This window comes from Myotis nattereri (genome assembly GCF_964212035.1).
Source record: "Myotis nattereri genome assembly, chromosome: 2".
Classification (NCBI taxonomy): domain Eukaryota; kingdom Metazoa; phylum Chordata; class Mammalia; order Chiroptera; family Vespertilionidae; genus Myotis; species Myotis nattereri.
Window position 1 is genome coordinate 116419230 of NC_138076.1, and position 18601 is coordinate 116437830.

Below are 18601 nucleotides of genomic sequence, written 5' to 3' on the forward strand. Positions count from 1 at the left end.
TAAACAACTAAAAACATCAATCCAAGTTTCTCAGTGGGGAAGGGGCAGAAAGATCTTGGGCAGAGGCCTCTGGCTGAAGTCATTAAAAAAATTACACCTCCAAGTTCTTGTTTTGCTTGCCAACTCAGGGCTCAGAAAATTGAATAAAACTTCAAGGCATTATGCAAGTGAAAATGCTTGATTTGGCACAAAGACCAATTGGCAATCCTTGCAGAATAGTCTGCACTTTTACAATATTGTTAGTATTAAGAAAATGATCTATGTTGTCACAATGTTAACCAATAAATCCTGGTGATGTGTGAATAACAACAATACTAGTAGCTCTTCTCTTCTTCCTCCTCCTCTTCCTCCTTCTTCTTTCCCCTCTTCCACTTCTCCTTTATTTGTCACCATCACCACCACCACCATCATCATAACCATTCCCCTCCTCATTATCATCAGATTTACTAAACCACTTTTTCACATCGTCACCAAAAGTTTTCTATCCCAACTTGAGATTGGAGGAGCAATAAGAAATCAACCTATTTGAGCCTAATTGCCAATTTGTAAATCATTCCGCTAACAACAAGAATTTGACCCTGTGAATTCAATGTCACTTAACAATGCTCCACTAATCTGAAAATAAAAAGAACCTGAGGGGGTGGGTGGATGGGAGAGATTAATGAAAGAATTTATATGCATACATGCATAACGCATGGACAGGGCCAATAGTATGGCAAAGGCCTGGGGGGGGGGGCGTGAGGAGGGGAGTCAATGGGGGAGGGAGGGATATTTGTAATACTTTCAACAACAAAGATAAATTTTCTTTTAAAGGGCCCGTTAAGGGGAGTCAATGAGGAAAAAGGGGGTATTTGTAATGCTTTCAACAATAGAGATAAAAAAATTTTTTTTAAAGTACCTGACAGGATGATTTTCATAATCTGGAAGTTTCCATTTCTCTCAATATTTAGAAAATTGAAATGTCTGTCTGTGGTCATGAAGTTTGGCCAAGTTATTCCACCCTCCCTCCTTCACCCCAATTTGTAGAAAATAAGAATGAGGACTTCCAATAAATCTGGTGGCAGAGGTAAATGCAATACTCGGCTCCTCCCAAACCACATCCTAATTACAGCTAAACTACAGAACAACCATCATCCAGAAGGACCTGAAATCCAGCTGAATGAAAGCCCTACAATGTGGATTTAAAGAAGAACCCACATTGAGATTGGTAGGAGGGACAGAGATGTGGAACAGGCTAGTCTCACACCCACATGTGGCAGATAAAAATTGGGAAGGACTGTGGAGGTGCCCCCTGAGGAGAAAAGGGTCCCAGCCTCACACCAGTGCCCCCAGTGCAGGGTTCCAGTGCCAGGAAGAATATAATCCCCATAACTTCTGGCTGTAAAAAACCAATGGAGATTGTACTGAGTGAGACAGAGGGCTGTTAGAGTCTCAGGCAGTTTCTCTTAAAGAGCCCTGTATGGACTTACTCAAATTCACTTCCTCTGAGCTCCACTGAGGGGAAGCAACTTGGAGGCAGCAAGGACATATAGGGAAAAACTGAATGTCTGGCATCAGGGTGAGAGCTGGGGGGGCAGCTCTCTGTCAGACAAAAGAGCTGGTGGAGTGTGGGGAAGCGCGGGACTTGGTTGAAAGGTCTGGAAGAAGAAATCTCTGAAAGGACAGATGCCTCCGGGGAACCTTGCCGAAGGTGGCAGCCCCTACCTTGACTTTTCCAAATAAGTCTGAGCCCCCTGGGTGTTTTACTAGAACCTTTATGTTTAGACTTCAAAGCATCCTTGCTTAAAGGATGCATATGTTTTCTCAAGGATGCTTACCCTGCTGATAGTATCTAATAGTTAATTTTAGTTCAAGATGTTATTACAATAAAAACCAAAGAAGACAGATGAACAGGGCTACTTGGTGACAATAGCCAAGTAGTCCCTTAGCCTCTCTTTCATAAAAACATATGTCAGAATAATGATTCATCCATCGTTCAGGATCTGCCGGTTAATCCTGACAGTAGAGAGCATTGTTCCTTTTCTGAGCCCACCTCCCCACAGAGGCAGGCACCATATCTGAGTCTCCATCAACATCGCTCACACTGTTTGCCCCACCCTGATGATTCCCTGAGATGCCTGCCCCACCCAACTTGTGCATTCACCCAAGCTTTTTCCAGTGGTTGTCCCATATGAATGGCATGTCTTGGCTTATGATTCAGACTTTCCTAAAATGTCTCAAACAAGCAGCATCTGGCCTCAGTGTGCCCTGTACCTAGGTCCCACACTAGCAGCAGATGGCCTTGGTTTGCATCTCCTGGACACCTTGAAGCCAAGCACAAGTAGCTGCCATCTACAGATTGCTTTGTATCTCATGCTAGGTTGCCCCAGACAGAATATAGTTGGTGGTTGACCTTGGCCTGTACCTACCAGGAGGCCCCAAAACCAGTATACCTGGTGGACAGTGTCAGACCATGTCAAAGCACTATCCAACAAACTTCCACAAGTGATACATTCAAGGGGCAGACTCAGTGGGCACTAAAGCCCTGCTGAAGTCCTGCTCCATGAGGTAGGTTCCTGCACAGCTGATCGTCCATAGTGGTCAGTGTTCACATCCAGTCCTTGTGGCCAATTGGCCTTGTAGTAAATCCCTCCCATTGACATGGCAATAGTAATCAAGGCTCAACTACAACAGGAGCATATAAACAGCCCATTTAGGGGTGGGGCACACAGAGAGCTCAGCTTGACCGCGAAGGCTGTGCCACAGGACCCTAAAAACACCAACTACATAGGAACACTCTACCAAGCCCAGGAGACATAGAAGCTCTACCTAATATGTAGAAACAAACACAAGGAGACTGCCAATATGAGGAGACAAAGAAATATGTCACAAATGAAAGAACAGAAGAAATCTCCAGAAAAAGAACTAAATGAAATGGAAGCAAGAAAACTTCCAGATACAGAATTCAAAACACTGGTTATAAGGATGCTCAATGAACTTAGTGAGAACTTCAATAGCATAAAAAAGGACATGAAAACCATAAAAAATAATCAGTCAGAAATGAAGGATACACTAACTGAAATGAAGAATAATATACAGGAGTCAACAGTACAGTAGATGAACTGAGAATCAGATCAGCAATTTGAAATATAAGAAAGCAAAAAACACCCAACCAGAACAGCAAAAAGAAAAAAGAATTTAAAAAATGAGGATGGTATAAGGAGCCTCTGGGATAACTTCAAGTGTACCAACATTCACATCATGGAGGTGCCAGGAGAAGAGAGATAGCAAGACATTGAAAACCTATTTGAGCCCAGCTGGTGTGGCTCAGTGGTTGAGGGTTGACCTATGAAACAGAAGGTCATGGTTCAATTCCTGGTCAGGGCACATGCCTGGGTTTTGGGCTCAATCCCCAGTGGGGACATGCAGGAGGCAGCCAATCGTTGATTCTCTTTCATCATTGATGTTTCTCTCTCTCTCTACCTCTCCCTTCCTCTCTGAAATCAATAAAAATATATTTTAAAAAAATTTATTTGAAGAAATAGTGACAAAAAAATCCTTAACCTGGTGAAGGAAATAGACATAAAAATCCAGGAAGCATGGAGAATTCCAAACAAGATGAACCCAAAGAGGACCACACCAAGACACATCATAATAAAAATGCCAAAGGTTAAAAACAGAGAGGAACTTAAAAGCAGCAAAAGAAAAGCAGTTAGTTACCTACAAGAAAGCTCCCATAAGACTGTCAGCTGATTTCTCAACAGAAACTTTGCAGGCCGGAAGGAAGTGACAAGAAATATTCAAAGTGAGGAAAAGCAAGACCTACAAACAAGATTACTCTACCCAGCAAAGCGATTATTTAGAAACAAAGGACATATAAAGAGCTTTCCAGACAAGGAAAAGCTAAAGGAGTTCATCACCACCAAACCAAACCAGTATTATCCTATCTAATAAAGGAGAAACATGGTAATTAGCGTACATCCGATACCCTTCCCATTGGCTAATCAGGGTGATATGCAAATTAACTGCCAGCCAAGATGGCGGCCTGCAGCCAGGCAGCTTGAAACTAACATGAGGCTTGCTTGCTTCAGTGACAGAGGAAACCAACGTTCCCCGCCTGCCTTGCCCGCCTCTGAGCTTGCAGTTTGAAACATAGTTACAAATATAGAAGCTAAACAAAACCCCAGAAACCTGCTTTCAGCAAGCTGGGATCTCAGAGCTAGAGTTGATACAGTGTTTCGATTATAGAACACAAACAAACCAGATACCTGCTTTCAGCAGCAGAGGCCTCAGAGCTGGAGTCAGAGCTAAAGCTGGCCCAGAATTTTAAAAAAAAGAAAAAAAGGAGCAGTTGGGAGCTTCAGTCACCTGCCAGCCTGAAAACAGCCCTCAGCCCCTCACCCAGACTGGCCAGGCACCCCAGTGGGGACCCACACCCTGAAGGGTGTGTGACCAGCTGCAAACAGCCATCATCCCCTCACACAGGCTGGCCAGGCACCCCAGTGGGGACCCACACCCTGAAGGGTGTGTGACCAGCTGCAAACAGCCATCATCCCCTCATCCAGGCTGGCCAGGCACCCCAGTGGGGACCTCCACCCTGATCCAGGACACCCTTCAGGGCAAACCAGCCGGCCCCCACCCATGCACCAGGCCTCTATCCTATATAGTAAAAGGGTAATATGCCTCCCAGCACCAGGATCAGCGGAGCCGCAAGGCCTCCTGGCACCAGATCAGCATGACAGGGGACAGCGCCCAAACCCCCTGATCGCCCTGCGGCTCTGTGTGTGACAGGGGGCGGCGCCCCAACTCGCCCCCCCCCCCCATGGGCCCTGCTCTGTGTGTGACAGAGTAGAGCCATAACCTCCCCATCGGCCCTGCCCTGAGTGTGAGAGTGGCGGCGCCCCAACCCCCTGATCAGCCCTGCTCTGTGGGTGATAGAGGGCGGCGCCCCAACCCCCCCCCCCCCACAGGCCCTGCTCTGTGTGTGATGAGGTAGAGTCATAACCTCCCCACTGCCCCTGCCCTGAGTGTGACAGTGGCGGTGCCCCAACCCCCTGATTGACCCTGCTCTGTGTATGACAGGGGGCGGTGCCGCAACTCCCTTGTCAGCCCTACTCTGTGAGTGACAGGGGGGAGCTCCCCAACCCCCTGATTGACCCTGCTCTATGTGTGACAGGGTACAGAGCCCCAACCCCCTGATTGGCCCTGCTCTGTGCGTGACAGGGGGTGGCACCGCAACTTTCCCATCGACCCTGCCTTGAGTGTGACAGGGGGCGGTGCCCCAACCCCCCAATCGGCCCTACCCTGAGCGTGACTGAGGGTGGCATCACAACCTCCCGATCTGCCCTGCTCTGTGCATGACGGGGCAGCGCCCCAACTCCCCAATCGGCCCTGCTCTGAGCCCGACCAGGGGCTGCACCTAGGGATTGGGCCTGCCCTCTGCCACCCGGGAGCAGGCCTTAGCCAGCAGGTCATTATCTCCCGAGGGGTCCCAGACTGCGAGAGGGCACAGGCCGGGCTGAGGGACCGCCCTCCCCCCCGAGTGCAAATTTTTGTGCACTGGGCCTCTAGTCTTAATAATAAAAGGCCTGTGGCCGGAATGCAGTATGACCAGACGGGGAACCACGGGGAACGGGTGGGTGGCGGAGCTGGCCAGAGAGAAGCAGCCTGAGTGCCTGGGGCCGGCGGGTGGGTGCAGCAGGCGCTGTGAGGCGGGTGCAGGTGCGCAGGGCGGTGCGATTTGGTGCTGGGCTTCTAGTCTAAGATAAAAGCACTCTATAAATGTTCACAATGCTTACTCATCTGCAGTACCTCTAGACCAGGGTTCTCAGCCCAAGATGCACCATTAAAATAATCTGGGGGAGCTTTAACTCCGGATACCCAGGTTGTACCCTCGGCCGTCAAATCAGAATCTCTGGAGGCTACACTTAGGACTGAATTTTTTTTTTTAATATATTTTATTGATTTTTTACAGAGAGGAAGGGAGAGGGATAGAGAGTTAGAAACATCGATGAGAGAGAAACATCGATCAGCCGCCTCCTGCACACCTCCTACTGGGGATGTGCCTGCAACCAAGGTACATGCCCTTGACCGGAATCGAACCTGGGACCTCTCGGTACACAGGCCAACGCTCTATCCACTGAGCCAAACTGGTTAGGGCAGGACTGAATATTTTTAATGTTCTCTAGATGATTCCAACATGTGGCAAAGGTTGACAATCTCTTTTCTGGAAGGTTGTCATAAACTCTTCCTATTGGGTTTGTAGTTCTACAAATCTGTGATCAGAAGCCCTCAGTGAGTTGGGATGTGAAGGGTCATTCTGTCTGTGCCTTCCCTCCTCACAAACTCCTCAAAGAGCCATGAGTTGCGCCTTTTCTCTCTGACTTGGATTGGCTTTGGGAAGCAAATGATTATACCTTATAAAGCTTGTGGCCACTTCTTTGGGATAGTAGCTGGAGGTTTCCAGGAATGTGGTGAGAGAAGAAGAGGGTAAATTTGGGGGCCAGGGGAAAAAGTCAAAGAGACAAGATAAGCAGCCCCCAGAAAAAGGCTGCCTAGGAGATTTGGTCCCCAACTCAGACCTTGAAGCTGTTTGATCTCAATCCAAGGCAGCTACAACTGAACCCATCTTACCTGGATTCCACAGCCTGTGGGGACTAATGAGGTTGCTGTAACAGGAAACGATAGGAAAGGCTAATTGCCTCTGCCTGCTGACAGGGGTGTCTGGGCATCAAGAGTAGGAGAATCTCACCGGCGCTCAGGGGCAAGTCTATTCTTTCTGGGGCACCTTCCCTGTCGGGAATCCTATGATTCACCCACCATGCTGCATACCCACCATGGAGGCCTCACCAGCACGCTGACACTCTAGGTGTCAGAGCTGCAGGGTGGTCATTGCAAAGGTGAGGCAAGAGGGCAGTGATTTTCAACTTTGCCGAGGGACCTCAGGGCCCACTGCAGTTTGGGGGACCCCATGCTGAGGAAAAGCTGAGCGGAAAAAGCCCCAGTGTCTGATAATTCGGAGCATCTCAGCTTCCATGATGTTATCTGTCAGGGTCTGAATTAGATCTCACATTTACAAAGGCTTCCTCTGCTAAGCACAAGCACGTAATCCTAAGGTACTCACTCCACTTAACTCTATTCAAGACACAGGCCCTTATTGTGGCTTTTGAGGAAGCCACCCACCAACCTCCCAAATTCTAGTTTCTGTCTCTGTGAATTAACCGCTCTATGAACCTCATATAAGTAGGATCATACAGTACCTGCCCTTTTTTGTGACTGGCTAATTTCACGTAGCATAATGTATTCAAGGCTCATCTATGTTGTAGCATGTGTCAGAATTTCCTTCTTTTTTGAGGCTGAATAATATTCTGTTGTACGGATAGACTACATTTAGTTCATCCTGCATCATCCACCGAAGGACACTCAGCTGCTTCCACTTTTGGCGACTGTGAAGAGAGCTGCTATGAACATAGTGCACGCAGCTCACTGTTGAAGTAGATTTCTACAACCACCCTCGGCTCCGCTCCTCACCCTGCTGGGTCTTTCCTGCCAGCCTGCTCCTGGCACACTGTGCGCTTCCTCTCCCAGTTTCATGGGCACAGAGAGAGGACCCTGAGGTGAAACACCTCCCCTCGTGTCTCCCAAGCCAGGCTCAGCACCCCTGCCTCCCCTGCCTTGTTCCCAAGTCACCAGGTGGCAGCCATGACACATGGCCCCTGCTCCCTTCAGGGATGCCCTGCTCAGAAAAAGAGCAGCATTTGTTTTGGCCCTACTACCCAGATGAGAAGACCCCATAGAATTCACATGTAGAAACAGAGTAAAAAAAAACAAACAAACCCTAAAATTATCGCAAGATAAGGAAATGACAGTGATTTGGTCCCCAACTCTTCCCTCTTTCTTTTCTTTTTTTTTTTTTCGTCTGAAAAAAGCCACAAAAGGGTTAAATACTTTGCCATGAGATGGGACCAACCTCTCCAGTCTGTGGTGGCCCGATTGTCCCCAGGCCTGCACTGTGTGAGGGATGCCTCAGCTCCTTTGTTGATTATAATGACTCATCTTCATTATTGTTCTAATACTCCTTAAGAAAACACCCTAATCTTCCTCTGGTGCCAATGACTGCCACAGTGCGGGGTGCTTTAGTTCTCTCCTCTCTGTCTTTCCCTGAACCCCCTATTGTTGCCATAGTCACGATGGGGCGATAGCCTGTTTCTGTACTGTACCGCCTGAGGTTATTGTTTAAATCTGTATTATTCCACTGTTCTGAAGATTTACATTTTTAATGGCTCATTTATGTAATCCCATAAATAAAGTAGCAAAAAAAGCATCCCACACAAATGAGTGAATCAGAGTTTGTAAAAGGCTCCTGAGGCAGGTCAGCCAGGGTCTCAGCTGCAGGGCCTTGATTGGTGTGGCCGGTTGAAGCCAGGGTGGCAGTGGGCTTAAGACCACCCAGTCAGTGCCCAAATGGGGCATTACCAAGGAATAGCGGGATGGTGCTGGGGTTCAATCTCCCCTATTTATCAGAGAACACAGTTCTCCTACAAAATCCATTTTAGTCTGAGACTCATTTACCTTATTGCTTTGACAGCTGCACCTCTCTGGCAGAGAAGTTTCTACGATTAGCTTTTTCCCTTGTAGCAGCTGATGCTGTGTGCTCCCCCCACCCCTCCTTTCTTCTTCTTAACCAATATATTCCTGGGGCTGCTAAATTCTCTCTAAAGAGCCTGTGAATTCAAGCACCTGCCTCAAGAATGTATTTGACACACTGAACAGAGATATAGTTGGAACAATTCACTGTGAGGCTTCCCTTCACCAGCTTCTCGCTGCATACTCCCTCTGCCATGAATGAAAAGCCTTAGTGAACCTTAGCTCCTTTGGGGAAGTTTGTACTAATTAGGCACAAATGAAAAAGTGGCTAAAATGGAACCGAATCAGCACGTGTCTAACAATCTTTTCTGGTCTCTACCCAGCTTAGATGCAAAACTGTAAGTCACTGTCCTCCAGCTTGGTGGACATCTGGGCACCCGAATACTTGTTCAACAGCCACTATGTAATGTTGTCATTTGAAACATTTTTGCTTTTAGACATTACAGCAAAGCCTGACCACAAATCAGAGTCCTCTGTCTTTCTCTGTCTGGCGTTCCTGGCTCTGCAGTGGCCTCTGCTCACACTTAGACCTCTATGTGCACATTTGCCAACACTGATGGTTCGGAAGTGGTTTGGGACAGAACCCACAGAAAAACAGAGGACTTAAAGTGCTCTAAATGTGCATAAATATCAGAATCTAATGAAATTCAGTCAAAATTTAATTGATTAAAAGAGTAATTCCATTCAAAAAGCATTCAATTCCCCACTTCCCTATCTTCTCGCCACAGGAAAATGACTTCTAAATTTGGCAAAATGCGAATTCTAATCTGTAATGTTCATCTTGGGAGTTTGTGGGAAAGAAAAAGGCATTTTTCTTTTATATCTTTGTGGAAGGAAAAGCACTGTGCAAGTTGAAGGCAAATCACAGGATTTGTTGTCTGATTTCCTCAAGAAAGATGGGGTAACAGAGTGAAATCAAGGGTCCTTATGACTTTGATGAAATTTAGTTTTAATTCCTAGCTCTGGAAATTTCTCTCTCTCTTTCATTCTCTCTCCCTTGTCCCCTCAGAAACCTAGCTTCCCCCCAGTAATCAGCAATCCCTGAAGCAGCAGAAAACTGTAGCTGGGACCTGACTAATAGCCACCTGGTTCAGACCTCTGGAAGGCTAAAGATAACATTTCTAAAAAATAATTTTTATTTTTCAATTACAGTTGACATGTAATATTATATTAGTTTCAAGTGTACAACCCAGTGATTAGACATTTATATAAGTTACAAAGTGAGCACCCCAATAAATCTAGTACCCATCTGACACCATACATAGTTATTACAATATTATTGATTATATTCCCTATGCTGTACTTTACATCCCAATGACTGTTTTGTAACTACTGGTTTGTACTTCTTCTTTAATAATGCAAAAATAGGTTTATTTGTACACACACCGATGAAGGAAAGCAGTCTTCTGTCAAATAGAGTAGATCAAGATTCTTAAGTAGCTGATTTTGGGACCTATTACAATGGGAAGACTTGCTTTGCTGCCTCCAGATGTTAGGTCTATTTACCTAATGCATCAGCAGGCTTTTTAAATGGGTCTTCTTGCTCCTGGGCCTGGCTTTCTAATTCTTTACGATATCCTAGCTAGAATTGCAGGTGGTTTGTGTTATTCTTCTGTTCATCCAGGTACTAGTACTTTCCATGAAGCATAAGACATCATATTCATTTTTTGGCAGACGTTGTGGTCTTCAGGTCTAGCAGGAGCTTGGTTAACTGGTTCTCCAATTCCAGGGCTGACTCTAGAGCTTGTATGCTGGTTTGCCAGTTATTTATCTCAGGCTTCTTAAACATTGGAACATTGGAACATATGAGAGTAAACATTTTACTCTCATATCCTCTTAGATATCTTAGGAATTGCTTTCCATTTTCCCTTTTCACCTCAGCTTGGTCTTCAAAGAATGAGGCAAAAAGAGATTGTACTGAGTCTTTAATGGAATCCTAGGCCATCTACACTGATAAAAGACAAAGATGCTAATTGACCTTACCTTCGCTATGCTTATCAGCCAATCAGAAGAGTATGCAAATTAACCCAACAAAGATGGTTGTTAAATTTGCATACTGCAGACAGATCCCGCTGCGCTGTCCTGCACGGGTGGCAGCGCGATCCCCAGCTGCCGCCCGCCCCAGCGAGGGATCCGGGCCTGCCGTGTGCCACTGGGGGAGACGGGGAAGGCACCGCGGGATCGGGTGTGCCATCTGCCACCACGGGAATGGGCCTAAGCCAGCAGGTGGTTATCTCCCAAGGGGTTCCAGACTGTGAGAGGGCACAGGTTGGGCTGAGAGACCTCTCCTCCCCCCGCGCCCCCACCCAGCCAGTGCACAAATTTTTGTGCACTGGGCTTCTAGTAAATAAATAAGCGTCACTGATGTGCAGCTCATAAGATGCCACGTGATTAATAGTAACACTCCACTCTTCAGAGAGCTGCCATCCCAGCTTTAGAGAAAACTAGGCATAAACAGTGCTCAGTTTGTAGTTCTTAATCCCTTCATCTTTTTCACTCATTCCCCAATCACCCTCCCATCTGGCAGCTGTCAAATGTTCTCTGTATCTATGAGTCTGTTTCTGTTCTGCTTGTTCATTTATATTGTTTTTTAGATGCTACATATAAGTGAAATCATATGACTTTTGTCTTTCTCTGTCTGACTTATTTCACTCAGCACAATACCCTCTAGGCCCAGCCAAGTTGTTGCAGATGTCAAGACTTCATCTTTTCTTTATGGCTGAGCCATATTTCATTTGTATATACAGTATGCACCACTTCTTTATCCGCTTGTCTAATGATAGACACTTAGGTTGCTTCTATATCTTGGTTATATTATAAGTAATGCTGCAATGAACATGTGGATGCATATGTCTTTTCAATTTAGTGTTTTGGGTTTCTTTGGATAAATAACCAGAAATAGAATTGCTGGGTCCTTTGTTGTCTCTTGTTTTAGCCATTGTTATGAAGTCTATTTTGTCTGGTATAAGTATTGCTACCCCAACTTTTTGTTTGTTTCCATTTTCATGAATTAGTAAAGATAACATCTTGATCTAAGTTATGCTTCAGCACCTGAGCCCCAAGGTGGAAGGACCCCCTGGCTACTTTTCCATGAGAGTGGACAGAGGGACACCAGAACAGACATCAGAGCTGTCCTGAAGACCTAACGAAGTGACTCATTACCCTTACCTCACCTCCAACCAATCAACTTCCAGCAAAAACCCTTGGCCCTAACCTATGGTGTCTTCTGATTTTGCCCTGCATAATCTGAAACCTACACACCAATGGGGAGTTTGGGCTTTTGAGCATTAGCTTCCTGTACTCCTGGGTGGCTCCATTCATCATTACAATAGTAAATCTTTCTCATCGCAACTCTTGGTGTTTAGTGTTTGGCTCTGCCAGCGCCAGGTGGATGGACTTTTTTGTTCTATAACAAGAGGAGGAGCACTGGAACCAGAGCCCGCGAGTTCTTGTGGAGAACCTACCACAACACAAGTCCTGCTGCAGAGTGCAGGGACTGAGGAGTTGGCACCAACTTTTCCATTAACTGCTCTACTCCCACCATACAGAATGACATCTAGCATGTGACACATGATTGTCATATATACTGACAGAATGATGGAAGAACATGTCTGAGCCTTCCTTTAGTCAGTGAAGCCTGTCTATGAGCATGGTCCTGAAAACCTAAGGAAATGATAACACTCCATTCAAAGCATAAGGAAGATTACCTAAATCTGTGCATGATTTATGGTGATGAAGGCGCCAATAAAACAGAAAGAAACTAGTCTTTTCATTAAACTTTTTGTCTTTTACAGAATTTTTATGGGTAACTTTTAAGCATCATTATGCTATGGAAATTCCATAATGTTCTGACTTTAGTGAAAGGAGATCACAACCATTAATTCAAGTTTTGCTTACAGGTGGTGCTAATCTTTGTGTGTCTTTTTTAAAACTTCATCACTAAATGGATTTGCTCTGAATCATTTACAAATACTGGTAGGTTTCTTTGTGATCTTGACCCAATGGTAAGCTGAGATAATTGTGGCTAAAAGGATAGTTTCAGGTCAAGCCAGGTAGTTGTTTCACTTTTTAAAATTTCATATTTATGGCCTGGGTGGTGTTGCTCCGTGGTTGAGTACTGACCCATGCACCAAGAGGTCACCAGTTCGATTCCCAGTCAGAGCACATGCCTGGTTGCGGGTTCAATCCCCAGTGAGGGGAGGGAGACGTGCAGGAGGCAGCTGATCGATGTTTCTCTCTCATCAATGTTGCTGTCTCTCTATCCTTCCCCCTTTCTCTCTCTCTAAAAAGATTGATAAAAACATATTTTTAAAATTTCATATTTATGGATATTGAATTAATGATCATGATCTCCTTATAGTGAATTCTGACTAATAGAGCTAAAATACCCAATTAGTCCATACAAAAATTAGCACAAACTAAATCTTGAGTTTAATAATTGGGGAAATGAATGAGCACATCTATTTTGCTGATATTTATCTCTTTGATTAATCACAATGAAATTGAGCTAAGCGTTTCTTGAGAACTCTGTATTGCCAAGGCCACAGATCATTTCACTTGCAGTTCTTGAAATCACCTCTCCATGAAGACTGCTTAGACTAAACAAATCTATACCAGCCTCACTCTACCTGATCATAAAACCCCGAGAGCCTGTGTGTGCCTCATGCTCCCAAGACAGCTGTCTGGCTGGCAAAGAGGCACCCTCCACTCTGTACAAGAGATTAGGTGCCAGCAGCCTTTATATCACCTCTTGCTAGTGCTACTCAATTGAATGCTGAAGATGTCACATGAACCTGGGCCCAGGTGAAAGACAGGTCCCGACCAGGCCACCAGAGCCTGGCACTTTAGGACTCAGTTTTGCTTATAGGTCAGCGGCATTGCTCTCATTGCCTCACTTCTCTTCTAATTCCCAAGCCACCCAGGTCATCTATCACCAGAAAGACTCTTATCCCCATAGGGTTTTGTCGCCTAATGCCATGGCTTTCACACTTTTTCACTCCAACTTACAATCAGGAATGAATTTTATGTATATATCTTGTACACACACATACATGCACTCACACAAACAAAAATGACAAAACATGTTTATCTAAAGTTTCAGATATGCTCTTACATTTTCTTTTTTTTTTAATCCTCACTGAGGATATTTTTCCATTGATTTTTAAAGAAAGTGGAAGAGAGAGGGAAAGATAGAGAGAAACTTCAATGTGAGAGAAACACATCGATTGGTTGCCTCCTGCACAAGCCCCAACCAGGACCCAGGCAGGGAAAGAGCCTGCAGCCGAGGTACCTGCCCTTAACTGGAATCAAACCCGGGACCCTTTGATCCACAGGCCGAGGCTCTATCCACTGAGCCACTCAATCCAGCTAGGGTGCTTACATTTTCTATTCTATTATATATATTCTTTCACATTTTTGAAGCTCAATCGTGTTGACTAAATTGATTCATAACCTACTAAGTTCCCTTCTTGCTGTACCTGAAACCTGGATTTCTCCTAAGGACACTGTTTCCACTCTATTTCTCTTAGAAACTTTTTCCTGCCACTCTCCATGTATCACACTCCTTCTGATCCTGCCATGCTCTTTCTTCCATCTTCCTGCCGACCTCCCAGCTCCTTTGACTTGCATTCCAATAGCCTTTGTCATCAGCCATTCTTCCTTATTACTGTCATCTACCAGTCTCCCCTCATTTATTATGACTTGGCTCCCAAGACACTGTCTTTCTCTTCAAAAGTACTCTTGCATTATTCAAAGTCATTTCAACATCCAAGTCAACACTTTGACAGATCAGTTTCTTGCTATCTTCATGTCATGTAATCTCTCCTGATCTCATCAAGAACTGTACCACCTGTCTCCTACTCATTACTCTCCTCCCCTCCAGCTGGTCATGTACTCTAATACACCAACATTTTCAACTCCAGTGGGACCTTAACTCTTTAATACTTCTCTGTCAGTTACTCCTGCATGTCCTTCTCCGGAGCAGATTCTGTGGTATAGATCCTTGACTTCCTTCTCCTCCATTATAATTGCCTATATAATTGGGGCAGGACTCAGGAAGCTCTGGTTAGCCCTAGATTTCTGCCTTCTTTGAACTGCCATCTTAGCAGCTGAATGTGTCTTTAAAAAAGCATATACCAGAGGCTTCCTATGAGGAGCAAGGGGTCCCAGACCCACAACAGACCCCTCAGCCAAGGGTTCCAGTGCCAGGAAGAGAAGTATTGTGGCTAAGTGACACGGAGGCTGCCATCATCCCAGCAGTTCCTCTTAAAGGGCCAGTGCAAAGACTTACTCAGACTTGCTCCTTCTGAGCTCCAGTGCTGGGGCAGCAGCTTGGGGGGGTGGGGGGGATCCAGGAACATATGGGAGGAACTGGGTTTCTGGCACCAGGGAAAGAACTCAGGGGCAGTTTTCTCCCAGACAGGAGTGCTCACAGGGTTCATTGTTCCTATGCTGAGCTCTCCCACATCACAGAGCTGACTGGCAGGCCCCATATCTGACTCTGCATCAACCTGGAGCACTCTGGTGGTTCCCTGAGACCCCACCCCACACAATTTGCAACCCCACCCAAGCTGTTTTCAGCAGCTTTTCCATATGAATGGCCTGTCCTGGCTCAGGCTTCAGACTTTCCTAAAATCTCTCAAACAAGTAGCAGCTGGCATCAGTGTGCCCCATAACCTCAATAAGAGACCCAAGGACCGACACTAGCAGCAGCCTGCCTTGCTTTATAGCTTGGCCTCTCCTGGGTACCTCCAAGCCCAACATAAGTAGCAGCCATCTTCAGATTGCTCTGTAGCTCCTGACAGGTGGCCCAAGGCAGTGGCTGACTTTGTACCTCCCAGGAGGACCCAGAGCCAGTGCACCCAGTTCTGATGCCAGAAATCCAGTTCCTCCCAGCCTTACTAGCTTACATCTCTACACACTCACAAGTGACACACTCAAGGGGAAGACTCGGTGAACACCAAAGCCCCACTGAAACAACTACTGCTCCATAAGGGTGTCTTCTGCACAGCAGCTCTTCCACTGCAGTCACAGCTGATCCTCACAGCCAATTGGGCTAGAGGTCAATTCCTCCCAGTGGCACCAATAGTAATCAAGGCTCAACTACAATAAGACTATGCACACAGCCCACACAGGGGCACACCTAGAGTGCTCAGCTCACATGACTGAGCCACTGGGCCCTACAGGACACCTACTACAAAAGGCCATGCTACCAATTCCAGGAGACATAGTAACTCTACCTAATACATAGAAACAAATAAAAGGAAGCAGACAAAATTCAGAGACAAAGAAACATGTCATAAATGAAAGAACAGAAGAAATCTCCAGAAAAAGAAGTAAATAAAATGGAAGCAAAACAAATTACTAGATACAGAGTTCAAAACAATGGTTATAATGATGCTCAAGGGTCTTAATGAGAGCTTTAAGGAACTTAATGAGAATTTAAAGGATCTTAGTGAGAATATCAAAGACATGAAAAAGGACCAGTCAGAAATTAAGTCTACACTAATTGAAATAAAGAATAAATTTACACCAGAGAACCAAGATGGCAGCATAGGTAAACACCTGAATTTGCTGCTGCGTACAACCACATTAAAACTACAACTAAAAGACAAAACGAATATCATCCAGAACCACAGGAAGGCTGGCTGAGTGGAAATTCTACAACTAGAAGGAAAGAGAAAAGCGCATTGAGTCCAGTAGGAGGTGCAGAGGTGTGGAAGTGCGGAGGCATGGAGGTGCGCGTGAAAGGGGCTGGCAGCTGGGTACACTGTTGTCTTTTTCAATCAGGAGGGAGAAACAAGCTCCTGACTGCTCTGAACTCCAGTTCCCAGTGAGAATTTGGGGACCCAGACTCATACGAAGAGAAACTGGACTGTCTGGCATCTGGCCGGAACATGAAGGCGGCTTTCTCACAGACGTGTTTGCAGCGGTCATTGTTCCTACACGGGGGCCGTGGGACACAGATCCTGGCACCTTTCCAAGGCAGAGCAAATTGGCAGCCATTGAGGTTTGCTCCGCCCTGGTGATTCCCTGAGACCCTGCCCCAACCCAATTAACAACCCTACCCAAGCTGTGCACAGAGGATTTTGTATATGAATGGCCTGGCCTTTCTCCACCTAAAAACCTAGGCAGACTCAGTGAGTGCCAAAGCACCACTAAAGCAAGTCCTGCCCCATAAGGGTGTCTCCAGCACAGAAGTTCTCCCATTGTAGACACAACTGGTCCTCACAGCCAATTGGCCTGGAGGTCAATTCCACCCAGTGATACCAACAGCAACCAAGGCTTAACTGCAACAAGACTGTGCACTCAGCCCACAAAGGGGTGCACCAAGAGTGTCCACTTCAGGTAATTAGGAAGGCTGAGCCACTGGGCCCTATAGGACACCTAGCACAGAAAGCTACTCTATCAACACAGGGAAGCAGTCAAAATGCAAAGACAAAGAAACAGGTCACAAGTGAAAGAAATGGAGGGAAGCAAACTACTGGATATAGAGGTCAAAATCACGGTTATAAGGTTTTTCAAGAATCTTCTAGAGACGTGGTGGCTGGGCCCGGGGAAAATGGCGGCTTCTGGAGAGAGCGGGGCTTCGGCCAGCGGAGGCAGTACGGAGGAGGCGTTTATGACCTTCTAGTGAGGTGAAAAAAATAGAGAAAAGAGATTCAGTTCTAACATCCAAAAGTCAGATTGAAAGGTTGACCCATCCTGGTTTGTCCTACTTCAATTTGAACCCATTTGAGGTTCTTCAGATAGATCCTAAAGTGACAGATGAAGAAATAAAAAAGAGGTTTTGGCAGTTATCCATCTTGGCGCATCCTGACAAAAATCAAGATGATGCTGACAGAGCACAAAAGGCTTTTAAAGCTGTGGACAAAGCTTACAAGTTGCTACTGGATCAGGAACAAAAGAAGAGGGCCCTGGATGTAATTCAGGCAGGAAAAGAATATGTGGAACACACTGTGAAAGAGCAAAAAAAGCAATTAAAGAAGGAAGGAAAACTACAAATGTAGAGGAGGATGATCCAGAGCTGTTCAAACAAGCAGTATACAAACAGACCATGAAACTCTTTGCTGAGCTGGAAATTAAAAGGAAGGAGAGAGAAGCCAAAGAGATGCATGAAAGGAAGCGACAAAGGGAAGAAGAAATTGAAGCTCAAGAAAAAGCCAAACGCGAAAGGGAGTGGCAGAAAAATTTTGAGGAAAGTCGAGATGGTCATGTGGACAGCAATACAAAGGGGAAGAAAGAGAAGAAAAATCGGACCTTCCTGAGACCACGGAAATTTAAAATGGAGCAGCGAGAGTGACGCCTGGGCCACAGCCATGGACCTTCCCCCACTATCTCCCCACCTGCTCTGAAGGACTCATTCTTTCCTCCCATTTCCCCCCCAACATAGAATAGTATTTGCTTTTTAGGCCATTTTGTTTTCAATATAATTTAATATCAATCAGAGTAATTCTTTTGTACATTGAAATGAGGGGATTGGTTTAAAAAGAAACCTTCCTCCAGCCCTTACCCCTAGGCCAACCAAGATTGGAAGGTGCCACCACTGTTGCTGCCTTCTCCACCCTGTAACTTAATGTTTTGTACTTCACTGAATTGTCATAGTTAGAGACTTCGTGTATAGTTTATGGAAATCATCCAATTAAACCTATTGCTTAAAAAAAAAAGAATCTTCTAGAAACCTCCGAGAAATATAGTGAGACCCTCAAGGATATGAAAAAGGACCTATTAGAAATTAAGCATACACGGACTGAAATAAAGAATAATATACAGAGATCCAACAGCAAACTAGAGGATCCCAAGAATCAAGTCAAAGATTAGAAATACGAAGAAGCAAAAAACACACAATTGGAAAAGCAAAAGGAAAAAAGAATACAAAAATATGAAGATAGTGCAAGGAGCCTCTGGAACAACTTCAAGCATACCAACATCCGAATTATAGGGGTGCCAGAAGAAGAGAGAGAGCAAGATATTGAAA

General features: G+C 45.5%; 1 pseudogene across 1 annotated transcript; it reads left to right on the forward strand.

Moving 5' to 3' along the window:
• The first annotated feature begins 17185 nt into the window (after positions 1 to 17185).
• LOC308514543 (dnaJ homolog subfamily C member 8-like) lies at positions 17186 to 18257 on the forward strand (annotated as a pseudogene). The gene has a single exon. The product of its transcript is annotated as a dnaJ homolog subfamily C member 8-like (transcript).
• The last annotated feature ends 344 nt before the right edge of the window (positions 18258 to 18601 follow it).